General features: G+C 43.8%; 1 protein-coding gene across 1 annotated transcript in view; it reads right to left on the reverse strand.

Annotated features, from left to right (window-relative positions):
- The window catches only part of LOC123510482, an 86,912-nt gene extending 60,778 nt beyond the window's left edge, over nucleotides 1-26,134 (reverse strand). The window contains exon 1 of the mRNA XM_045265691.1: nucleotides 26,042-26,134. The gene's annotated coding sequence lies outside the window, so the exon portion shown is untranslated. The remainder of the gene's footprint in view (nucleotides 1-26,041) is intronic.
- Nucleotides 26,135-27,500: the final 1,366 nt, after the last annotated feature.

Here is a 27,500-nt window from a genome sequence, read left to right on the forward strand (position 1 = left end):
CCACGTTCGTTTAAATTATCGTCTTGTGCTTTCTGACGTTCCTATTACGCTGTTATGCTCTTTAATGAAGGTTTGCTGGTTTCCTGTCAGTTATTTCATATTATGTTACGTTGCCTGCTTTACGTTGCCTTCCTTACTTACTTTTTTTTGCCAGAGAGGACGACTGGCCAAGGGAAACAAAATTATAAAGAAAAATGTCCATTGCAATAAAGTTGTGTTACGCTACGTTGCTTTCCTGTGCAGTTTTGTGAGGTTAGATTACGTTTTATTGGATTATGTGAGATTAGGTTAGGTTAGGTTAAAGTGAGGTTAGGTTTGATTAGGTTAGGTTAGGTTAAAGTGAGGTTAGGTTAGGTTAGGTTAGATTAGGTTAAAGTGAGGTTAAGTTTCTGGCTTGTTTATGCTCGGTTTGGATTGGTTAGGTTAGGTTAGGTTAGGTTAGGTTAAAGTGAGGTTAAAGTTCTGGCTTGTTAATGCTCGGTTTGGTTACTTGCCTGTCACGTTACATACTTCATCTCTTATGTTACGTTGTGTTGCCTTACAGTACGGTTGTGTTAGGTTAGATCAGTTCATTGTTGTACTTATGTGAGGTTTGGTTAATTATCTTTTTATTTATGCTATGTTACGTTACTTGCTAGTTAGTTTAGATTCTTTTTCTTTCTTTTTTTTCTTATATACCATGTGGAGTTTTCACGGGAATTTATGTGCTAAAAGAGATATTTTTTCATATTACCACCTATCTAAAAGCCCACTAGGAAACCGTTGGCCTGAGTGAGGAAGCCTTACCTACACTCGGACCGTGGACAGGATTCGAACCAGTGCGCTTGGAGACTCTTCGGACTCTAAAGCACGCATGGTTCCACTGTACCACGTTCTGTTGCCTTTCTATTCGGTTGTGTTCGGTTAAATGAGTTTATTTTTGTAATTATGTGAGGTTTGGTTAAATTTATTGTTTATTTATGCTATGTTACGTTACTTGCCTTTTACTTTAGGGTCTTTGTCTCTTATGCTGCTTTTCTGTATGGTTGTGTTCGGTTAATCAGGTTTTTTTGAGCGTTATGTGAGGTTAGGTTAAGCTTGTTTATTCTCTATTAAATTACTGTCCTGTTATTTTAGGTTGTTTATATGTTATGTTACGTTATGTTGCCTATCTGTACGGTTATATTACTTACTTGTCTTGTTACTTGTCTCTTACTTTAGGTTCTTTGTCTCATGTTACGTTATGTTGCTTTTCTGTACGGTTGTGTTCGGTTAATCAGGTTTTTTTGAGTGTTATGTGACGCTTAGTTAAATTTCCTGTTTCTATGTGTTATGTTTGGTTAGACTTCTTCACTGTTACTTCCGGTTAGGTTAGGTTAAAGTTAGAGTTGGGTTAGGTTAGGTTAGGTTGATTTTGGTTTGGTTAGGTTAGGCTGGGCTGGGCTATCTTGAAAATGGACTTAGATTCAGTTAGGGTTATGTTATGTTAGGTTAAGTTGGAATTTCTGACAGTTACTTCACAGGTACTAAGTGATCAAATTCCTGCCAGTGACTCTTCCTCCTCCTCCTCCTCCTCCTCCTCCTCCTCCTCCTCCTCCTCCTCCTCCTCCCTCTGACAAATTCTCTTTTCGTGTTTGAAGGTAATTTCTATCTCACTCACGTCTCACTTCTCAGGCTTCGTCATGACTCACATTACCAGAACTCTCTCTCTCTCTCTCTCTCTCTCTCTCTCTCTCTCCATCATCACAAACAGGTGTTGAATTAATAAGGATCTATGTATCTATTTATTTTACTCTCTCTCTCTCTCTCTCTCTCTCTCTCTCTCTCTCATGTCACTCAATAATCGCAAACAGGTGGCGAGTTAATAAGGATCTATGTATCTATTTATTTTACTCCTCCCCTCTCTCTCTCTCTCTCTCTCTCTCTCTCTCTCTCTCTCTCTCTCTCTCTCTCTTATGTCTCTCTCTACTCATTAACAGGTGTCGAGATAATCCAATCCATCTATGTATCTACTTATCTATCTTTCTCTACTTAGCTACCTGTCTGTCTGTCTGTCTGTCTGTTTGTCTGTCCATCTACCTGTAATTAACCTTCCTTTGGTCACCTGCACAACAATGATTCGTTAATGAGAAAAAAGTTACCTGTCTTGTCTTATCGAGAGAGAGAGAGAGAGAGAGAGAGAGAGAGAGAGAGAGAGAGAGAGAAACGAACATGCAAGAATTTCCACCTTCATGATTACCACAACCACCACCATCACCACCACTCCTCCTCCTCCTCCTCCTCCTCCTCCTCCTCCTCCTCCTCCTCCTCCTCTTCACATTTTCACATTTGCTTTCTTCCTTTTCTTTATCCGTCGTATGTTTTTTTTTTCTTTCTTTTTTCCTTCCCTGTACTCATCACTATCATTATCCTCGCTATCTCAACCAACGTGAATCTTGACGAACCAATAATTGACGGCTTAATGCTGGCTGATTTATTACAGAGAGAGAGAGAGAGAGAGAGAGAGAGAGAGAGAGAGAGAGAGAGAGTGTGTGTAGTGTCTTGATAATTCACTGCGCAAATTCATCTTTACTGCATATGGCGTGAGAGATGAAATGTGTGTGTGTGTGTGTGTGTGTGTGTGTGTGTGTGTGTGTGTGTGTGTGTGTGTGTGTGTGATAAACTGTTTTTTCTATCTATTCATTTCCCATTTATTTATATTACTTTTTTACCATCATACAGCTGTGAATCAGAACAAACAGACAAACAGACAAACAAACAAGATGACAGACAGACAGACAAATAGACAAACAGATGGAAACAAAATAAAAAAAGGAAACATAAATAACAATTACTTTTACACACACACACACAAACACACACACACACACACACACACACACACACACACGATCAAGAAACAACTAACACATTCGTAGGCTAATTTGAACCACATGGTAAGAGTTTGGAAGCAAGTGGTGTTTGAACAGCTGTCTGCTCGTCCCCTGACACCTGCCAAGAGGAGGAGGAGGAGGAGGAGGAGGAGGAGGAGGAGGAGGAGGAGGGAAGAATGGGAGGACATGGCCACAGGGACCGGGCAGGGAAGGGAGGTGATGGAAGATTGGGAGGTGAGAGAGAGAGAGAGAGAGAGAGAGAGAGAGAGAGAGAGAGAGAGAGAGAGAGAGAGGAGAGAGAGGATAGGAAACGCTGTAGGAGTAACAAAGAAGATAAGAGATGGATAGGTGTGGCGGGATAAGGAGGAGGAGGAGGAGGAAGAGGAGGAGTAGGAAGAGGAGGAGACGGAAGAGGAGGAGGAGGAGGAGGAGAATGTGGGGACGAAAGAGGGGCATGGGAAGGTCCGTTCACGCTCAAATCAACTGCTCTCTCTCTCTCTCTCTCTCTCTCTCTCTCTCTCTGTAGAAATAGGATCAGATCACCTTACCACTGTGTACATAAGTCATGTGTGTGTGTGTGTGTGTGTGTGTGTGTGTGTGTGTGTGTGTGTGTGTGTGTGTAAGAGAAACACACACAATCTAAGGCAACATACATATTTACTTACAACAGTACCTACGTTTATACCTTCAATCCACCACCACCATCTCCAGCACCACCACCACCGCCACCGCCACCACCACCACCACACCGTTACCTGCGGGCAAACAGACCAACCAACTCCCTCGTGTGAACCAGCAATAGGTCACGCGGCCAAGAGGAAGAAGAGGAAGAGGAAGAGGAGGAGGAGGAGGAGGAGGAGGAGGAGGAGGAGGAGGAGGAGGAGGAGGAGATGGGTCACAGCATTCCCATAGTGACATTTATAAAAGAATAGCAGCGGTAAGATAACAATATACTACTACTACTACTACTACTGCTACTACTACTACTACTACTACTACTACTACTACTACTACTACTACTACTACTGCTACTACTACTACTACTACTACTACTACTGCTACTACTACTACTACTACTACTACTACTATTACTATTACTATTACTTCTACTTCTACTACCTCTACAATTACTACTACTACTACTACTACTACCACCATCATAACCACAATCACCACCATACCTCCACCATTACCACTATTAGTACTTCTACTCCAGCTAATAATAACAATAGTAATAATAATAATAATAATAATAATAATAATAATAATAATAATAATAATAATAATAATAATAATCCTCGACACAATTATGTATAAGACTATCAACATTAAAAAAAAAAAAAAAAAAAAAAAAAACAAGATTCCATTACAAGATACACCTAGAGGCAAAAAGTTGACTATTCATTATACAAAGGTTATGTGAAGTAAGGTTAGGCTGAGTTAACCCCTTCAATACTGGGACGCATTTTTACCTTTATTTTAGTTAGTAATTAGACCATTTTAACCTTTTCTTAAAATTTTCACCTTCCTTCCTTCTTTCCTTCTCCTTCTTCTTATATCTCTCTTGAATTTCCTTCCTTCCTTTGTCTTACATTTCTTCTTAAATTTCCTTCCTTCCTTCTTTCTTTTCTCCTTCCTTCTTTTCATTTTTTCTCTTCCCTTTTTTATCTGTCCTTAAATTCCTTCCTTCTTTCTTTCTTTTCTCCTTCCTTCTTTTCATCTTTTCTCTTCCCTTTTTTATCTCTCCTTAAATTTCATTCCACATAAGTTTCTGAAGCTGTATAAACTCACCAAATAGTAACCAGAATGAATATGGAAACCCGTCCTGGTACTGAAAGGGTTAGGTTAGGTTAGGTTAGTACCAGGAAACACGTCCTGGTACTGAAGGGGTTAACATCACACACAAGGCGATTCTGTACAACCAACCTGAGAGTTCCTTAAAATACTCTTCTTCTTTAGGTGGTGGTGGTGGTGGTGGTGGTGAGATGAAACAGTTTAGAAGCTTAGTAAGATGTGTCACTCTTCTTACTGTGCTTGATCATAATGTTATTCCTACACACACACACACACACACACACACACACACACACACACACATTCTTTACTGTTCATTTATCTTCCTCTGTTTCAAATTTCTACGTCTTTTTACACTAGTTCATGTATTTATTTTTCCAGCTGAACGTCTCTCTCTCTCTCTCTCTCTCTCTCTCTCTCTCTCTCTCTCTCTCTCTCTCGCTGTGTCACACATATACACACACAGACAAACGCGGAAAGACAAAAAGAAACTGCTCCCCTGGTTTACATGAAAAAGTCTAACACACACACACACACACACACACACACACACACACACACACACACACACACACGGAAACAACAAGCAAGAGTCCCGAGAGGTTACCACGCTGCTGTGTTGCGGTGGAACGTCAAAATAAAAGAGAGAGAGAGAGAGAGAGAGAGAGAGAGAGAGAGAGAGAGAGAGAGAGAGAGAGAGGTGGGGAGAGTCGCTAGGCACTGGTAAACTGACACTCTCTTATGTAATCACCTTAAGACGCAACAGAGATATGGAGACTTGAAGCTCACCAATGTCACAACTTGTCGATCTTTAAAGATGTTCGATACTTTTATTGCTGAGGGTCGTGAGAGGAGGAGGAGGAGGAGGAGGAGGAGGAGGAGGAGGAGGAGGAGGAGGAGGAGGAGGAGAAAAGGAGGATAAAAGTCTCTCTTCTTTATAAACAGGCAAGTAGTTGGTTCTCCCATCTCTCTCTCTCTCTCTCTCTCTCTCTCTCTCTCTCAGTGACTTGACATCTACCTCTTGCATGATACGAGAGAGGGTGTGCGGCTTATCAGGTACCTCTCTCTCTCTCTCTCTCTCTCTCTTAGCAACTTTCTTACGTAACGTCCCTCGCCTCACATAAATGTTTCAAGTAGCAAATGGTTCTGTCACTGTGAATTCTCTTTGCTTTTCTTACCTTCTTCAATACTGGGACACTTTTACCTTCATATCTGTGTACCATTAGACTATTTTATTGGCATTAGGAAAGGTCTATGGAGGTCAGTCAGAAGGTTAAAGACCAGAGTCTACACTATTCTAATACCCAAAGTTTCTGAAGCTGTATAAGTAATAGTAAGCAGAATGAATATGGAAACGCGTCATGAAGAGGTTAACATCATTTCGTAATTTTCCCAGTAAGTAAGTAAGCCAATGATGCTGCTCTTGATTAATTCGTCTGTTGGTTTGTCTGCGCACTCACACACTCATTCAATCATTCCACTTATTTATACTCACTCACACAATCACTTTCTTACTCACCCACTCACTGACACGTTCACTGGCTCACTCATGCATTTACTAACACACACACATTCATAGTCTCTCTCTCTCTCTCTCTATTCACTGACATTCACTCATCTAATCGTTCACTCACAATCCTCACACATTCACTGACTAACTCACTCACTCACTCACTCGCCTCATACATCACATTAATTAGTCACAACTCACTGTCAGACAACAAAAGCTCAATAAAACATAAACAATTCTTCTTATATTTTACGTTCTTCAAAACATCGCTTTACTCTTTCTTCCCGCTGTTATTCTCTCTTTATTTCTCACCCTCCATTCCCTCCCTCCTCTCCAGCTCTCATCCCTCCTTTCTCCCTCCCATTGTCCATCCCTCCCTCCAGCACCCCTTTTTTACTTCCTCTGGTATCTGTTATTCTCTCTCTCTCTCTCTCTCTCTCTCTCTCTCTCTCTCTCTCTCTCTCTCTCTCTCCCTCTCCTCTCCCTCTCGCCCTCCCTCACTCACTTTCTCACTCCCTTCCTCTCTCCACTCAGCTGGTTATACCACTTTCCTGCCTCTTTATTAACCTACTGTAACTCAATCAGTCACTTAATCACTACCTCTACTACTACTACTACTACTACTACTACTACTACTACTACTATTACACTACTACTACTACTACTAATGTTGCTGCTGCTGTTACTGTTGGTGTTGCTTTTTTAGGCTTTGTTGTTAATGATAATAGCGTTAATGATGATAATGGTGGTGTCGATGATAATAATAATGAAGGATGAAAATAACAGCAATGATAAAGGAGAATACGAATAAGGATAAGAATAAGGAGAAAAATGAACCAAAGCAAGAAGAATAAACAAAACAAGCTTGACACACACACACACACACACACACACACACACACACACACACACACACACACACGGTTTACACACCACCACCCAATCTGCCACACTGCAATTCATTCAACACCAGACATCACCAAGCGTTCAACAAGACAGCCAATCACAACAGGAGGACCAATAGCAACACCCAATGAGAAACCACGAAAGACTGACATTTCACGAGCCCTTCCTCATCCCTCTGAGTATTTGGCGCGTCTTTCCTTAATTACTGATCCCTGTGGCACATCTTTACTGGTTCCATTTGTTCAATCTTGGTAGAAATTGTACAAACATTTACTTTACTTTAACCCCTTTAGTACCGAGACGCCTCTTTACCATGAGTTTAAGTGTGATTAGACGATTTTATTGGCATTAGGAAGGGTCTATGGAGGTCAGGAGATTAATAGCCAGTCTTTAATATTTTTATCCCCTACATGAGTAACCAAATAGCAACCAGAGTGAATATGGAGACGCGTCATGGTACTGAAGGGGTTAATCTCCTTTCTTGTAGATGTTTATAAGGATTTCATTACTTCTGGTGCTTTTTAAATGTTCCGTATCGCGGTGAAAGGGTTAATTAACTTATTACACACGACTTCCCTTGCCAGAACCGCAAAGGGCAACGCCAGCACCTCAGAGGACAAAGAATCGACGGTCCCTCTTCCTCTCGTAACAGCTGCTTTCGTTAACGAACACCACGATACAGCTTTAAATGGAAGACCCCTAAATGTCACGCACTGTTCCGCCGCCATCTTCCTTATTGATATCTGCAATTTCCCGCTCCCGGCACTTGAGGTACGGCAGGGTAGGGTGTGGTTATGTATGGTACAGAAGGGACAGGAGGCAGAATGTAGAGGGAAAAATGGGTGTTTCCTGCCCATTGTCCGCTTTCCCTCCATTCATACGGGGATCCAAGCAGCCTTTCTGATTATCCACGAGTTATTATCCACGTGCGATTATCCTCAAATATCAAAGGGTGGTCGGTAGGAAGCAGACTTGTGGGGATCGATCGATGGGACGGCAGTGTTGGTACGCCTGATTTACTGTTTGAGGTTAATTACTGATTTTTATTAGTTATATTTTATCCTAATCGGGGTGATTTATGGTCAGCGTGTAGGGAAGGTGATGAACTGGCGTGGTGAAAGGGCGGCGTGTCTGATGGCTGGCTGGGAGCGAGGAAAGAAAGGAAATGAATTGTGGGTCATAATTTGATTCTCACAGTCATTACTACTTTTCACTGACTACTTCTACACTTGCTGCTGCTTCTACTACTACTATTACTACTATTCAACAACAGCCGCTGCTATTATTACTACTACTACTCCTACTCCTACTCCTACTACTACTACTACTGATGCTGATGGGCTGCTCTTGTTAATCTCTCTCTCTCTCTCTCTCTCTCTCTCTCTCTCTCTCTCTCTCTCTCTCTCTCTCCAACTATAATTCTTACCCTTCTGAATTTAACTGCAGGATATTTTTTTTTCCTCTCCTCATCTGGACGAACAACAAAAACGGAGCAGAAATTATATAGACAAAAAACCCGACAAGAAATAATAGCATCTTAAAAAACGAATATATAAACGTCAAGGACACTCATTTTACACTTAGAGTTGTATATTTTTTTGCGCTTCGTATTCTTACCGTCAGGAAATCATACCCTACACACACACACACACACACACAGCGGGAAGGAGGGAGGGAAGGAAGGATTGGCTGCGCATTAGCTTGTTACGTAAGCATCTCTCGGGGTGTAGGGCCAGTCATGCACACACAGACACACACACACACACACACACACACTGCCGTCGGTTTCTCCTGGGGTATCTTATCAGCATGTCCTGTGTCTTAGTATGTTAGTTTGTTTGCCAGAGAGAGAGAGAGAGAGAGAGAGAGAGAGAGAGCGTGTGGGTGTGTGTTCAGTCAAGCCCACACAGTTCTTACTGTTTCTGAAGCCTTGGAAGCGCTTACTGAACACTCATTTCGTTCTCTAGAGACTTGAAATGGTTTGCTTATTTCCATTTGGGTTGAAAGTAATTATGTGTTTTAACTAAAGCAAACAAGTTTTCTTCTTGAGCGGGACGTGTTGCTGAATATATCAAGATGGTGCGTGTTTTTTTTTTTTTTTTTTTTCTCTCTCTCTCTCTCTCTCTCTCTCTCTCTCTCTCTCTCTCTCTCTCTCTGTTTTTCCGCAAATGTAAGCCGGGAATACCTGCTGTCCGGATACTAGGAAAGGTAGGAGGAGGAGGAGGAGGAGGAAGAGGAGGAGGAGGAGGAGGAGGAGGAGGAGGAGGAGGAAGAAGAAGAGGAGGAGACTATACTTTGGTGGCATGTTGGTACGCATGTCATCATCGCTACACACACACACACACACTGATCTGTTTACACTAGGCACACGCGGTCTAGAGTGAGAACAGTAGTATTCACCACCATCGCCGCCACCACCACCACCACCACCACTGCCACAGCATAACAAAGCAGGCATCACTCCACAGTACAACACTAAAGCTTGACTCTAAAGTGAACGAAACGAGATGATAATGCTGGAGATGAATAAAAAACGTATACATTGGACAACGAAGCAGATATACAAAAAAAAAACTGAATGAATAGAGGGGAACCCAGCACACTGCCTTGCGACACCCCATCCCTTTCCGCTCCACGCTTTGGGCTCAGAATCCTCCCTGAATACAAGGGGATTACCAACCTTACGAACGCCTCACTGAGCTAGAGAACCTCGTCATCTTCTAGAGACGTAGATAGTGCTACATAGCTTGGCAGGAAGAGCTAGATATTATACTGGGTGACTTAGTGAGACGACTGTGGTTTATGAGGTGCGTGTGTCTTTAAATAGTGAGTTAATTAAGCCTCAGGTTTGGAGCAACGCAAGCGGCAGGAGTGTTATGGGTTAATACTGGTGAGCCGCTGTGTTCATGTGGCGGCAACACAAGAAACTCTAAGATGCTGAGGCAGTATCGTAATTTCTTCTTGGTTTCTTGTCTCATTTTTTATTCTTTTTCCCTCTCAACAGCGCATCCTTTCATTTTCTTCACATCCTCCTCCTTTTTATCTTCATTTTCCTCGTCTGAACATATCCTCTAACCTTCACCTCCATCCCTCCGTCCCTCCATTCCTCCTTGACCCTCCATGCTTCCAACTCACCAACACACGTACACCACTACCTCAACTCAACAAGTGTGGTGGTGATGCTGCTCCGCCACAACACACCAACGCATAACAGATGTGGTGTTGAGCTGCTCTACCACACCCCCCACAGCAGCTCTCTTCGCCACGGGAGGCAGGTGACGGAGGGTGGTTTCTGGAAGTGTGGGTGGGCTTAATTCTTTAGTCAGGTGGGTGATTCGGTGACGGGGGTTAAGGAGAGGGAAATTCTTGGAGGTGGGCTGGTAGTGGGCTGATCCTTTTTCTACTTTATATCTATCACTGTCCTCTCTCTCTCTCTCTCTCTCTCTCTCTCTCCAGTCTTGTTTACTTTTATGCTTGCTCCAGTGAGAGATTCTACGTACAGTTTTCGATTTCTTTTTACCCATTTCCCCTTCTTACAAAATTTCAGCAATAGTTCCTGCCAGATACACTCTCCTCGTGGTCACAATTCCGCATCTAATCATCCTCTTTAATTTTCTGTGTCTCCGAGGAAAAGGTCTGGTTTTTTTTTCCCCTCTTTTTTCCATAATGCACTGAGTTTTTTTCCTCGTTGCTTCTCGACCGAGCAACAAAACATCGCTCAAAAAAACTGTACCCTTACTTTTTTTCCTTCGCCCTCTGTGTCCCTTTTCCTTTCCTTACCAATATATATTCTTTCCCACTCGTGAAGTCCTGGAGATGGGGCGTTTTCAGGGGTACTCAAGGTAAGGGCGTCCCAAGGGTGGAGGGAAGGACGGAGAAAGAGAAGGCGAGAGGGCGAAAGGAGCAGAGGGAGCAACTTGACTGTATTAATCGGGGGAATAAACATGATTCTTCCAATTACTCTCGTGGTCCATTCACATCCCTGGGAGTTCATGCTAGTTCTTTAAGGGACGTCAGAACTTAGCCTGGTATTTATTCATCTATTCATTTTTTAACGTCATGGATCTGGAATAGTATTTTTAAATGTTTGTAGTGTCTAATTTAGATTTATGAACATTTGAAACATTTATTCATCGTGTAAGTTTACAAATTCATATTAATCTTGCTAAACTCTTCGTCTTTTATGTAGATCCTTCTGTTATGTGTATTTGTGTTGTGTGTATTTGTGTATTTTTTCCTTCCTTTTCCATTATTTAAAGTTCATAGCTCTATATTTATTTGTGTGTTCTCTTTTATAAGCCCTTGTGAAAGTTACTGAGGCTTTCAATATCATTTTCATGGTTCTAATAGTAATTCAATAACTTTCTGTATTTTTCTTTCCTTTTCCAATATTTACAGTTTATAGTTCCGTATTATTTTTATATATGTTCCCTTTTATCAGCTCTAATGAAAGTTACTGAGGCTTTCAATATTATTTTCATGGTTCTAATAGTAATTCAATAACGTTGTGTATTTTTCCTTCCTTTTCCAATATTTACAGTTCATAACTCCGTATTTACTGTTATGTTCCCTTTTTATAAGCTCTAGTGGAAAATACTAAGGCTTACAATATTATTATCATGGTTCTAATGGTAATTCAACAAAGAAACTGCATCAACACAGCTAAAAAGACACGTGAAAACCTCTAGAACTATCTTTGTGGCCTTTGAAAATAGTAATTATGAGAACCCCATGCATTTCAAAACACGAACTGAGGAACCTATCGAAGGCCACGGAGATTATTAGTCAGGTTCTTTCAATATTTCATTCCCTTACAGCACAGAAGCGTCATATTACCGCTAGAATCATACCAACACACTTGAAAATACCAAATAACAACCACTCACTCACTTAAAAAGCACCCAAGGCCGAAAAGTCGACACATTTGAGAACAGACCCAACAAAATTCCACCACTGGCGACACGTAGCGAGGCACGGCGGTAGCATAAGGGCGTCTTTCTAAACCCCGCAATATTTTCCACCCTCCCGGCGTTCTGCAGCGCTGACTGGCACTCCTATTAAGAAAGTAACTACAATTTTGCGTGAGTATAGGCGCATAATGGAGGAGAGGGCGAGGAGGGGAAGGATGAAGAGGTGGGAGGGAGAGAAGAAGGGGTGAGAAGAAGGGTGGAATGAAAAGGCTTCACTTGGAGAGGGAAGCAGAGTGAGGTATGGAGGGACGGAGGGAGGAACAGGGAGATGATGGAGGAAAGGTTGGGAGAGATAAGAGTAGAAGGGAGGATCACTGTAAGAGAGAGAGAGAGAGAGAGAGAGAGAGAGAGAGAGAGAGAGAGAGAGAGAGAGAGAGAGAGAGAGACTGCTACAACACGATACAAGCTGAGGTCACGCTAGGTCACACACACACACACACACACACACACACACACACACACACACACACACACACACACACACACACAACACACACACACACATAAATACAAACATACACGCTAGTAAAAAACGGCTTTCCGCGATCCCCGCCTCCCCTACTGTATGTGTCTAGCCTTGTGGTGATCAATATGATGGCGGCAGACCTGTGTGTGTGTGTGTGTGTGTGTGTGTGTGTGTGTGTGTGTGTGTGTGTGTGTGTGTGTGTGTGTGTGTGCTCTTTGCCTCACTTTGGTCTCTTTTTCTCTTGGAGCCAAATAGATCAGGCCTCTCTCTCTCTCTCTCTCTCTCTCTCTCTCTGTAATTCCTCCATGACAAACACGTTCTATTCTTAGACACACGCAGCAAGCGCCGTGTAATCTACCTGTATAAAGTACATGACACGTAACCCTTCATGTTTCTCCGGCAGGTGTGGTGTAAGTAACCAACCCTCACGTCACTGAATCCTTCCATCTCAAAGAAAAAAAAAAAATAAATAAATAAATAGTGGTAAGATGAAAAATACAAGCAAGTGAATGGATAAATAAATAAAAAGTTTCCATTATTCCATTCGCTAATAAAAATAATAAATCTCTGAATATCTTCCATTTATAAAAAGGAAAGGAAGTTGTAATAGAAATACAAAGGTGGGAAATACAAGCAAGTGAATGAATACATAAGTAAAAAGTCTCCATATTTCCATTTTTCAATACAAGTAGTAAATATGTGAATTCCTTCCAAATAAATAGCAATAGTAAGATTAGATATACAAGTAAATAAATTAATTGAGAAGAAAAAGTCCAATTATTTCCATTTGCTAATAAACGTAGTAGATATCTGAGTTTCTTCCACCTAAAAAAAAAAATAATAATAATAATGATAATAATAATAATAATAATAACAGTAGAATAAGATAAACAAGTAGATAAATGAACAAACAAGAAAATAAATCCCCATACTTCCATTTGCTAATAAAAGTAGTAAATATCTAAAGATTAACCCTTTCCTTTACTTACTCTACGTGCATTCAATCTTCCCTGCCACAGATACAGCTCACCTTTTGACTCTCCTTCCTGGTATGAATACTTCCCCTCCTCCCCAGACCAACCCAACAGGTATGTACAAGTTATCGTATACATCATTACACTTTCCTGGGAAACGCAAAGATATCCAGATTATCCTTATCACTCGTCATGCCACTCTGCTTCCCTTATCGATCACTCTGACAGTTCTGGGTAAATTTTTGATAAATCTTCTCTTAAACTATCATGTAAGTCTTCTGTTCTTGTTTTTTTTTTTTTTTTTTGTCTTTTCTTAAATGTTATTGGTTTCCTTTCGTCGTGTATGTAGTTTCTATTAGCCTTGTGTATTTTGCTTCTCTTTCTCAATAATTTACAGTTTCTTTCACACAGCTGTCGTTCCTTGATTTCAATTCTTAATCTTACGTAAGACTTTTATTATCTAGTTTTTCTTTTCCAACTGTCACCAAATTTCTCTCGTCGTTTATGTAGTTTCTGTTACTTTGTATTTTCTTCCCCTTCCCATGATTTCCTTGTCCTTGTTATACCCATCCTTTCCTCGCCTCATATCTTGCAAACTCTTATATAAACCTTCGATTCTTGTTATCTAATTTTAATCTTCCTAGTCTTACCACATTTCTTTCGTTATCTGAGTAGCTTTTGTAACTTTGTATATCCTCTCTTCTTTTCCACAACGTACTCTTCTTTTCATATATCTATCTTTTTTCTCGCCTTCTTGCATAAATCTCCATCTTTTCTCTATTATTAGTCCTCCGCTTTTATCGTGCACAGCTGTTATCGTAACACTTAAGTTATTGCATAAAAAATACCAATTATTGTTTATTTCATCTAGTAGCATCATATTTTCAAACTTTTGTAGCATTTAATTCACTTTTCTTTTCCACAACAATCAATTACTTTTATTTATTTATCTTTTTTTTTTCTACTACCATCAAATCTTATAACACTTGTATCTCTCACTTTCCTATTCCGTGCAACGCATCATAAAAGTCACAACAACATTAAAAAAACTTGTATAAACCATCAATTACTTTTATTATTCTTTTTCCTGGTATCATCCATGCTTCTGACTATTCTCCCCTTCCTTTCCCATAACACACACTCCCTTACTCTTTATCGTCCTCCCGGTGTGAAAATCTGACGTGAAAATTCTACTCTCTCTCCGAACTACGACAAATCCCAGTGAATCCTTCCATCAAGGGTGTAGGACTTCACAAACTGGACCTTTCTTCCTTTGGTGGCCATTAACATTGTGCCTACACGAAGGATGTCTTGAATATGAGTCCTTTCTTTGTTCCTGTACTCTTCTTCCTCTTCTCGTTCATCTCTCTCCCCCTCCTTCCTTTCCTCCTCCACCACCTCCTCCTCCTCCTCCTCCTCTTCCACAGCCACAAAGGATCTTGAGTTACCAGCAGGACGGAAATGGCTGCTCCTGAGTTGAAAGAAACCGTATTTTTTTTTTTGTATCTTTTTTTCTAATCTTCAAAAGCTCTCCCTCCCAGAAGCCTGGACACCACACACACACACACACACACACACACACACACACACACACAGCAACACGCACGCACGAGGCATCATCCTCTTTAACCAAACAACAATGTATCACGATATTAATCCTCACCCACATTGGATTTATTAATGGAGAAGAGTACTTAAAAAAACACCCATTTACTGCCCCCTTCTCCCGACCCTCCATTCTCCCCCCCTCGTCCCCTCTCCTCCCCTCACCATCCCCTATAGTGACCATATAAGCGTATAATCCTTATTTTCAAACCAATACTAAAAAATGAACTCTATACAAAATCAGTACCAAGCGAACGCGGCCGTAAAGGTAACAATGATGTGTGACGCCACGAGAGAGAGAGAGAGAGAGAGAGAGAGAGAGAGAGAGAGAGAGAGAGAGTTTTGCTTCCGTCCAGCGGTTGGTGATAGAAATTTGATGATTAATGTAAAAATCTAAACTCTATTTGATAAACTACGGTGAAAGCAGAAGGGGATTAGTGTATTAACGCCAGTGCAACAACGACAGCAGCAACAACAAAACAACAACAACAACAACGAGAAGCAACAACAATATGAATAAAATCTTGAAATGCAAACTAATAACAAGTCTCTCTCTCTCTCTCTCTCTCAGCACCCCAGCCTGTCTTTCCTGCAAAACCTGCCTGCTTGGCGTAAGGTTGCCGGGAGCAGCTTCACCAGCCGATATAATTGGCTAGAATGCTGCCGGAGTTTTAACCAAAGTTAAGCTCATTTAACCTACCTTAACCGGATCTTCACTGCGGCGGAAGCAAATCTAAAGTCATGAGTTTGAGGCTGCCGTATCAACATTAATGTATCATAAATCTGTCGTTTCCTTCTCATGACACGTCGGTAATGATAAGTCATATCTCTAAGAGTGGTCTGTCTGCCTGTCTGTCTCTCGCATTTTCACGAGAACTAAAAGATTAAATGAATGAATAAATAGATAAATAAATAAAAATCGAATCAAATAGAAAATACAATAAAGGAGGAATTGGCATATTGTATGTCTATCTTTTTTTTTTTATATCATGTGGGTTTTTCACGGGAATTTATGGGCTTAAGGGGATACTTTTTGGGGTACCTCCTATCTTAAAGCCCGTCCGCTAGGAAACCGTTGCCCCGAGTGAGGAAGCCCAACCTAAACTTCGACCGTGGACAGGATTCAACCTCGTGCGCTTGGCTGTTTGTCCGCCTGCCTATTTCTCTTTCCTTTCCAATACAATGACAAGGGAAGTGAGGGATTAGATAAACAGATAACTAAACAAAAACAAAATAAAAGGGAAAATATAAGAAACAAGGAACTGATGCATCGAACGGGAAATGGAGAACACATAATGAAAAATAGTGAATGAAAATTTAAAATGCTGTCTGTACCAAAAGTCATCCACAACAAACTAAAACTAACATGATTTCCTCCCAAGCTGTGTCCTTCTTGCTCCGAAAATATGAATGTCGGTGGCTGCCTGTTTTTTTTTTATTTATTTATCATTTATTTATTTATTTTTCTTATTTAAGGGGGGAGAACTTGCCAAGAGCGACAAAAACGATCAAACAAAAAGGCTCACGTAGATGCCAGTCCCCCGACAAGATCGAGACAGTTAGCTAAAAGAATGGGATAAATGTTTTGAAGCTCTCCTCTTAAATTAGTTTAGGTCATAGGTAGACGTAGGTACAGAAGCAGACAGGGAGTTCCAAAGTTCACCGGACAAAGGGATGAATGATTGAGAGTGGTAACTTTTCAACCAGATAACATTGAATCATCATAAAAAAAATACATGAAGCGGTGTAGCATAAGAGCGCCATGACTCCCCTTAATAAACGTCTTGAGTCTGTTGAGGACCCCATACACTATACAAAGGTAGCATGTACAGTAGCTCCCAAATCTCTATATAAAACGTTGAGCAAACTATGATAAAAAAAAAAAAAACTGTATGAAGACAACTGCCTGATCACGTGTCGCTTTGGTAAGGTTGGTATGCATAGGTTGAAATGATGCTAATATGCCAATCTATTCCTTAGGTCATAATAATACAGCTACTGTGCAGGGGTGCCAACTGTTGCCATTGTAATTACCAAATGATGTCGTCTGACGAGTCAAAATGTAGACTTCTTACTTCTTAATGATATTTTTAAGGTATGTATTGTACAGCCGCACTCATTCCCACTTCACGTTTGTCCTCATTATCAAATCCCATTATCTAATATTCTCCTTAACGATCCAAAAAAGGTGATTATTAACAGATTAGATTAAGACTGTGGGATAAAACTAAATATGTGTGATCTGTTACTTCATTTCCGACCACGAGTGTGTGTAACTGCAGTGGAAGTCAGGTTGATATATGAATGTGTGGGAAGTTTATCCATGTAGCTTTCTTTCCCAGTTCCTCGTGCGTGACTGGCGAAACCTTCATTCTGATCTGTCCTGGGAAGATGAACTAAAACGAATAATGAATCACCTCCATTAATTTAAAGATGGGATTTAAAGTTTCAAGGATCAGTATCAAATTTGACACTGACCTACTTTGATGATAAAAATAAAATAAAGACACAAGAGGGAAGAGGGAAAATGAAATAAGATAACGTAAGAAAGAAGAAAGAAGGAAACCAAAGGAAACAAGAGGAAAAAAAGATCGGATAAAAAAACGAGATTGAAAATGATAAAAAAAGGAGAGTGATGGTGTTGAAATTCAATATATATTAATCAGGTACTCACGTATTTATCCACCCATTAATTTATTCACGGCACAGGTGAGGAGGGAAGGCCGCGACAACAATTCCAAAACTTTTCTTTCGTCGCAGTAAATCGATTATGAACTTCCACCGTATCACAAAGACGTAAAGTTTCTTGCTAACATTCCAAGTTTCCACATCACACACACACACTGCTTCGAAATTCGGTCCGAAGCCTCAGTTATCCGGAGTTTCGGAGTTTCAGTGTCATTTCAGGATCAGCGGTGATATGGCTGAAAATTGTACTGTCACTGTCGACTGTGTTGTTCTTATCTAAACCAGTATTGTTACGCTGAATGACTCTCTCTCTCTCTCTCTCTCTCTCTCTCTCTCTCTCTCTCTCTCTCCAAGACTTTAAGTTATGCAGCAAACTTACAAAACAACCACTAAAGGAGAGATCACTTCACACATCACAAAGTATTAAAACACACTGAAGCAACACGATGCAGCACACCACCACCACCACCACCACCACCACACAAAACACATCACAAGTACCACCAAGAGAACACATCACGGTCTAGAACAACAACAACAAACCCCAACAGAAACACACAAGCCCTTAACACCAGCAGCACAACAGGGGACAAGTGACCGCCACCACACACCAAAGACACCCACTCCACCCATCTACCCCTCCCTCTCCATTAATTAAGCAAGACACACCCTTCTGGCGCTGGTCAAATACAAGCCAAGCATTCTTACAAACACACACACGACTCGTAACCTTCTAACACCCCCACGTGCCGCCCCGCCCCTTGGGAATCTCGCTATCAGCCGTGCATACACTAACAACACGGCAGAGCTGGGACCTCCTCATATTTACACAGACTAAACATCCCTCGCGAACTGAGAGGTGCTTGTGATCCTTTCCTCAAGCCACTACGAGAGGCAAGGGGCACCAATCGTGGCTGAGAAAGACGCCACTGATAACCTCTCTCTCTCTCTCTCTCTCTCTCTCTCTCTCTAGGGTTATGGAGGAAATCCCAGTCATTGTTTTTTTGCGTCTCATCAACATAAATACGAACACCAAAAAGCGCCTGAAATTCCCATCCCCGAAACCTTTGCTTCATTGATAGTTTTCCTAGTGATGCGTATTTTTCGTTCCCGCATCATCCCAAGCCACTTGAACGGCAGCACTAACCTGTTTTGTCCGGGGAAACAAGGGGAAAAAGTACCCTGTTGGAAGGCGCCCGACTAAGTAGCATTACGGGGCTGAGGGAGACAGAGGGGAGCAACGCGCAGAGAGAGAGAGAGAGAGAGAGAGTCGTGGATGATGGGAGGGGAGGGAGCGAGGGGTGTTGGTTGGCTGTGCTCCGTTTGTGAAGGAGAGTGAGTGGGAGGGAGGAGGGGGGCAGGGAAGAGAGTAAGGGTAGGCATGGAGGGAGGGAGGGAGGGAGAGATGGAAGGCGACGCGCCACGCATCACTCGCGAAGCCGAAAAGAAAAAGGGAGCATTAAATCACAATATAATTACCTGATCCGTACATTCCTAGCATTAAACGTAATAAACAATGTGTGGACGAGAAAACTACACACGTGAAAAGAAAGACACGACCTTAAACCAGATAAACAAACCATCAAGCAAGCAGGAGGTAAACATGTCGAAAAGACTTATAAAAGAAGCGGTGAAAACGACAAGAAATCAGGGAAGGGGGAGTGACAGTGAGAGGCAGCGGGAGGCAGGAGGAAAGCTGGGTCGCGGGAGGGTTGGCAGCCCTGCGTGAGGAGCCGCTGCTGCCGCCACCGCTCGCCCTGTCAGTCCACAAGTTGATAGGCGGAGTAGACCATACTTGTTAACTTGTTTGTCAGCGGGGACTCACACGGGTACTCACGCGTCCCCTCACACACACTTCTGAGGGTGCAGGTGCCTGAGTAAAGGAAGAGGAAGGAATGAGCGGGAAGAGGATGAGAGGGCGTCTTGGAGAGATAGAGAGAGGAAAAAAAAAAAAAAATGGAGCATCTCTGTAAACACGTTTTGTATCATGAATCCACACCCTATAATTTTCCTTTAGCACTGCCGCCGGTGTTGAGTCCAGGGGCTGCCGAAACCAGGCTAGTGGGGAATAAGAATAACTGTCTTTAATGATGGCGGAATATGCTACATTAGTTGCTATGGAATCAAGGAAATACCGGCCAAGGGAGAAAAATGATAACTCGTCTTTCCTTCCCGTGGTATGTGGGAGGAAGAGACCAACTTGACGGCCTCCTCAGAGAAAAACGCAGCTTCCTCCTCCTCCTCTTCCTCCTCCCACTGAAGGTGAACAGGAACCTCCATTAACCAACCCTCGGCGTACGGCGGCGTCCCCCTCGAGAGAGAGAGAGAGAGAGAGAGAGAGAGAGAGAGAGAGAGAATCCTTGTAAGTGCTACACGTGTCCTATGAACTTGAGTGCAGCGTCCTTCTGTGTTTTGCGAGCGTTACATGTCCTTCGGGTGTTCGTGTCTGTGTTCGTGTCCCTCGGGATGTCCTGTCGGTGCCGCTACATCACCCGAGGCCTCTGGGAAGCCATCTCGTTTGGCGTGCGTGAAAAAAAAAAAAAAACCCGCCAATTACACCAAGGACATGAGCCACCGCTGTCTGTATCATTACCTCGTCAACAGGAGGCAACACGTAACGACGATAGGCTATCTTCACTATCTTCAAAGCCGATGATAAGGAATAAGGAAAGGATGAACATGCCCGCCTCACACCACAATCATCCCATCTCGCCTTCCTCCTTCTCCACCCCTGCGGGCACGATGACACAAAATGAGGCACAACCCGCCACTTCTTGAACATTACCGCGTCCCACAGATCCTATTTCTCAGCGTCTGGGGCAGGTTAGGAGGGCGCGGAGGGGCGGAGGAAAGGAGAGGAGGGGAACAGGCCATGGACAAAGGGATATGGACGCAAAAACATCCCCGGGACACCCAAGGCAGTGCGTCACCCGTCCAGGAATTCCGAGGGCGAGGCGTCGAGGCGTCACGGTGAGGGTGAGGGGGAGGGGTTGAGGGAAGGAGCAGGGTGGGTGGACGAACGAATACCTGGCATCTCTTCACCCGCTACTCACTTGGTCTTTTTGCTCCACTGGGCTGGCTGGTGGACTCATTTACGTGTTTTCTGGCCTTGGAGGAGAGGATTAGTTGATGGTGTTAATGGTGGTGGATGCTGGGTGGATGCCGGGAAGTGGTGGATGTGGAAAGGTTTTACGAGGTGGAAGATTTGTGTGATGGATATGACGGTGGATTTTCGAGGTTTGGAAAGTGATAGTGTTAATGGCGGTGGATATGAGCAGGTGATATTCTCGTGGTGGGCATGCGTTTGAGTGGATACATGGTTATAAAGGTGGATTTTCTAGCTTTGGAAGGTGATACTGGTAATGGTGGGTGAGAGATGTTTAGTGATGGATACTGAACCGTGGCATGAGGCGGATGAGCATGTAGGAGTAACGGATATGCTGATGGATTACCTCGTATGTGTCTATATAAGGAATGGATATGTGGCAGATAACAGGCAGTATGAAGTGGATCAGCGCGTTTGAATAATGGATAATGAGGTGAATGAATAAATTGATGGATAAGAGGTGAATGATGGTGACTCAACAAATGAATGAAGGGATGAAAGATAGAGTACAGAGCGAGCGAGTAAGTTGTAGTTCATGAAGAAAGAAATATTACAGAGAAAAAGATACAGTTAGCAGATGCAGTGGATAAAGAAGTGTGATTTTGTGAACAGTGAATGTGGTGGGAGGGAAAGATGGATAAGGGATGATGCCTTTGTGTGGGTTAGCGGCAGTGTTGGTGGTGGTGGCAGCAGTGGTGGTGGCGGGTAGAAGAGAGGAGGAGGAGGAGGAGGAGGAAGAGGAGCAACAGAGAGAGGACGGTCGTGGCCAGGGAGGGCAAAGGGGCTAACCGTGAAAGGAGACTGATGGGTGAGTCTAATAACGTAATAATTTAGCGTAATAATTCAGGACATGCCCATAAATCGACTGCCGCGTTTTATCCTGATAAGTTCAGAATTTCGACGGAGGAATGAGAGAAAAAAAAGAAAAATATTTGTTTATCTTCCACCATGTCCGGCTGGAGAGAGAGAGAGAGAGAGAGAGAGAGAGAGAGAGAGAGAGAGAGAGAGAGAGAGAGAGAGAGAGTGTGTGTAGTCTGTGAGTGGGAACAGGAAGCCACACACACACACACACACACACACACACACACACACACACACACACACACACACCATAGCACTCGGGTAACACTCACAATCTCTAACACAAATGTCACGTGACCGCTATCCCACTCACCAACCTGTGTATGTGTGTATGTATTTCAATCCCCACTGAAACAAACACGTGTATCACCTGCGCGGCGGTTCCTCGTAGCTACCTGTCAATACGTATGTGTAATGGCGTACGTGACTTGTCCGTCCGTTTGTCCGTAACACGTGCTTGTCTAACCAGAGTCGTGTTTAGCCTTGAGGAGACGAAAATTGAATAATCTGACATCCCGCTTTGCCCCGTGCTGGATGTGAAGGAGGAGGAAGAGGAAGAGGAGGAGGATGAAGAGGAGGAAAGGTGTCGCCGTGCTGGTCTACGCGTGACCCTTATACGGTATTCTTCCTCCTCCTACTTTTCCTTCTCCTCCTCCGCCTCCTCTGCCTCCTCCTCCTCCTCTTTGCTTCCTCCTACCGAGCTGTTGTGATTAAATAAACGTTGCCAATGTTTTCTGGCAGGGAGGATGTGGTGGGGAGACTCTCTCTCTCTCTCTCTCTCTCTCTCTCTCTCTCTCTCTCTCGTGTAGTGTTGCATTGTTTCAGAGTCGCGTCACGTGATTATGGTGATTGTATCTTACTGCAGCAAAGGATCGATTACTCCGTGACATTTATCTGCATTGCTTCTCTTTCTTCCTCTTCCTCTTCTTCCTCCTCTTCTTTTATAGGCGTGGCTCTTACGGTGCTTTATTTCCACAGCATTCCTGAGCGTCAGAACTTTCGTGGGGGGAAATCAATTTATTCCACGTTGAAGCTTATCGAGTGAAGAGTGAGTGAGGAAGAAAGAGAGAAGGGAAAAATAACTAATTACCTCGCATTCACCAGAGATAATATGCATCCTTGCCTGGCTTATTCTTTTACCGAGTCACCGCATTTCGCAATACTTTACCGGATGAATGAACTGGAATAAGGCAAGAAAAGAAAAAAAGACTGAAAAAAAAGAAGAAATATACTACCCCCCTTCCATCTCCTCCATTAAAAAAAACAAGGTTATAGCATCTCCAGTGGTAAAAGTAATTCAGACCCAATCATTCGTTCATTATGACACAAACAACAGCACTGATTTAATTAACCGATCATTATAATCTGGTCTCTCTCGACTGACCGCGTGGAGGGAAGGAGGGGAGGAACGGAAGGACGGACCGAGGGAGGGTTGATGGGGGGAGGCCGAAAGGGAGAGATCAGAGAAGAGAGGAGGGGTGGAGGGAGAAGGGAGTAGGTAAAAGGGAGTAGAAGGGACAAAATAGGAGGAAGGAATGGAAAATGGGAGGAAGGTAAATAGACAAAGAGTAGTTTGGAGAAGACAAGATGGAATGAAGAAGAGGAAAAGGAAAAGGAAGATAGGAAAGTAAATGATACTGGAGAAAGAGATGATACTGATAAAGAAAAAAAGAATAAAGGAAATTAGAAATGGAAAAAAAGGAAAATAGTGACGTGGGAGGAGGAGGAGGAGGAGGAGGAAGAGAAAGGAGTAAGGGTGATGAAAGTGGGGAAGGGGATGAGTGTGAGGGGGAGAGGGACGACATAATGAGATTTCCAGATAATCTATAACTGCAGCGGAGCATCATCTACGGAACTTGAGGGGAGAGGAGGGAGAGGGGAGAGTGAGAGGGGAAAAGGGAGAGATGAGGAGGCTGGAGGCTTTTGTGGCTGATAGTGACATGATGATGATGGTGAGGATGGTGATGAGGGAGGAGGAGGAGGAGGAGGAGGTTGGTAATTTGATAATGATGAATCGTTACTATAATAATGTTTCTTTTGTGTGAGGATTAGTGTGTGTGTGTGTGTGTGTGTGTGTGTGTGTGTGTGTGTGTGTGTGTGTGTGTGTGTGTGTCAACGGAACCTTTCATTCTGTCCGGTACTATTTGTTCAGTGAGAGAGAGAGAGAGAGAGAGAGAGAGAGAGAGAGAGAGAGAGAGAGAGAGAATACACAGACTCGGTAATCCAAACTAAGTAGGTGGTTTGCCTTTAACTCCTAAACGTAAACCACACACACACACACACACACACACACACACACACACACACACACACACACACAGCCTCCATAACACTTAAAACTCGCTAGAAAGGAACAGCACGCTAGCTTCGGACCTTGAGTATACCCGCTCCTTGCCACCTTCCTCCCCTCTTGCACCCACTCCCGCAGGCTCCAGGTAGGGCACATACCGAGGGAAAACCATCACTTGTCAAGACTATCTGAAGAAGGCGCTGCTGGTGTAACACAGACCAGGGAAAAGGGGAAAAAAAGGATTCATTTCGACCTGTGTTTGAATAAGCGGGGCCCTGAGGCTACACTGGTCCTCCTCCTCCTCCTCCTCCTCCTCTCCCACTGGTCTACGAGATGCCAACCTGCCCGACTCTCACCGCCAGTTCTCTTTCCTCTCTTCTTCCTCTCCCATATCCCTTCCTTCCTTCACCACCTCCCTCTTAACAGTCATTTCTTCATGCCCATCTGGTCCATCAATTTTATCTTCCTTTCTCTCTCTCTCTCTCTCTCTCTCTCTCTCTCTCTCTCTCTCTCTCTCTCTCTCTTTGCCAGTGAGGAGAGATCGTGACCGCCTGAAAACCTGTGAAAAGGGCGATAGAGGAGAGGGAAATGGACGTCTCCCGTGGATCAGTATGGTTCGGTGTTCGTGTGGTTGGTCACTCAGCGAGGATTGCATTAATTTGACCCAAACAACCTCGCACTTACGTTATCCGATTACGCGTCGCCGTCTTTTCACTCCCCCACACCTCTGCTCCCTTGAGACCCCCAACTGAGGCACCACACGTCGATTCCTGCTCTCCATAAGACTTAGATTGTGAAGGAATGACTTTTTATTATATAATGATGAGAGGCGGACTTCCGAACTACTACTATTACTACTACTACTACTACTATACTGTTGCTACTGGTGTTGTTTGTACTATCACTGAAATAACTTCTACCATCAATTTAGAACGAAGAATAATTATGTTGGTTTTACTATTAATCTTACTACCATTACTAATTTTTCACCTACATTTGTTAACCACAACTCATTTTGTTGGTCAATATTACTAATGCTCCTGCTACTACTACTACTACTACTACTACTACAGGTGCTACAAGTACTACTACTGCTACAACTACTACCAGACCATCCATAACCAATACCACTGTGCCACTCTTCATCTTTCTCCTTCCTCTCCTCTTCCCACAATTACCACCACCACCACCACCACCACCACCACCACTGTGTCACTTGTTCTGCTTACGAATGCCGGGAGAGGTTTGTTATTTGAAAGTCAGACGAGGTCTTGTATCACTGTAGTCCCATCATGTTATCCAGAGAGAGAGAGAGAGAGAGAGCCGTGTTTCCGTGGTGGCAGGGAGTTAGGGAGAGGAGAGGGAGTCTGTTCCCTCCACCACCACCACGCGTTTGAAGGAAGTGATGACCTGAACCTCCCCGTACGACACCGCCCACCACTCCCTCTCTCCCGCCACCACTTTCTCCCTCCCTCCACCAGCGCCGCACATCCACTCTCGCCTTGCACGTCTCTTAAAACACCCCTTTAGGACGCAACTCACTCATAGTCCAAGGGAAGAGAGGGGAAGCGAGGAGAAACTGTTTTTCCTCCCCGCTCTGAAATTCCTCAGTTTCGGATGCCGCGATCAGCTGTGAAGGAGAGAGGCAGCGTGGGCAGGGCGGTGCGTTTCCCACTGCCATAAATTCCACTTTCCCCCCACTTTTCCGCATTTCAAACGCCACCAGCCTATAATATTGGCATGTTGAATATTCAGAGACGTGAGGATCCGTCATGACACTCAGGGGAAGTCCATCTCGGCGGATTGGCGGCGGGACAAGGTTACACTGTGGCCGTGGCAACTCTGCTTTGGGCGGGCTGGGGCGCTGGCTGCCTGACATTCAATTATCGAGCTCATAGCCCACACTCCATACACTCGCGATACAATTCCCGCCGATAAGACGAGAGGAAACCAAACCTCAATCATTCCTCGCCCACCAACCTCGACATACGCACTCCCAACACTTACTCACTCACTCACCTCTCCGTTCCTCCAGCGAAGTATGATCCCGAGGGCGCTTGACACTGCGGGAAAGATTACGGTTAAATGTTAATAGTTGGGAATTAATTGCTGTTTAAGAGGAGGAGGAGGAAGAGAGGAGGAGGAGGAGGAGGAGGAGGAGGAGGAGGAGGAGGAGGAGGAGAGTGAAGAAAATAATCTCGTGTGTAACCTATTGGGCGAGTATGAAACTTTTATTATAATGGTGATTCGTGTGTGTGTGTGTGTGTGTGTGTGTGTGTGTGTGTGTTCATCCCCAGAAGCTAAGTTTCCGCATACTGACCCAATCTAAAGCACTACTCTTTACTCCTCTTCCTCAGCTCCCCTTTTTTGTGGCGAGAATTTATAAAGAAAATGAATAAAAAAGCTTTCTTGAGTGTGCCGAGAGCGTAACGAGGAATATGCCAAGTTGTAAATGGCTCTTGGAGGCGGGGAAAAAAAAAAAAAAACGAAAAAAAAGAGGACGAACAACAGCAGGAGGAGGAGGAGGAGTAGGAGGAGGAGGGAAAGAGGAAGAAGTAAAGCAGTACGTACTAGCATCCTTCTCAATCCTAGTTACCGGAAGTTTCACTAGCTGGCAGCCACCACCTTGCCTCCTCCTCCTCCTCCTCTTCCCCTTTCTGCACAAAGACTCGGGCGACACAGGGAACGGAAGTCCTCTGCAACACACCCTCGCACTCGCCTTCCTCCCGTCCTGCCCACACCGCACACAGACTTGGCGGGATAGCGGGAGGAGGCACCACGGTAGCACTACACATAACAACCTACACACAGGTCTTCCCGCCATTCCAACACGACCCAGCTATTCCCTTCCACTTGTAACGACTCTATCCATCGGTACTATGAACTCTAGGGCTGCTGGACGGCCTCTAAAATACCTCTTCTTTGCGTCTGGCGTCTCATATTACAACTCTTTTCAAGCCTCGAGGCATTTACCGTACCTAACGCCCCACCACTACGATTTTCAGGGTCCCGTGTATAGAAATCTGGCGCTTTGTCACTCGAGGCGGCCTAAGGGTACGTGTGAGCCCCATTTTCTTTGCCACTCTCTACCCTGAAACACTCCCGGAGATTCCCCAGCCTGAGGGGAGGGCAGGCAGGAGGAGCAGGTTACCGTAGGCAGCAGCAGGGCACCCAAGGTCGCCCATCTAGGGAGGCCACAGGTTGAGGCGGCGGTAGGGAGGGAGGGAGAGGTGGCGCCGGTCAGACCACCACCGCCGCCACCACCACTACCATCACCACCGCCGCCACCACCACCACCACCACCACCGCCGCCGCCACTACCACCACCACCCGTTCAACTCTTTGTCTAGCCGGGGTGAACATTCTGTCTCGCGTACCACTACACACACACACACACACACACACACACACACACACACACTTAACGCTCCTTTTCTCTCTCGCACAAGTTTCCCTCCTGTCCCTTTTTTCCTCTAAC

The sequence above is a fragment of the Portunus trituberculatus genome, chromosome 29, assembly GCF_017591435.1.
Source record: "Portunus trituberculatus isolate SZX2019 chromosome 29, ASM1759143v1, whole genome shotgun sequence".
Classification (NCBI taxonomy): Eukaryota; Metazoa; Arthropoda; class Malacostraca; order Decapoda; family Portunidae; genus Portunus; species Portunus trituberculatus.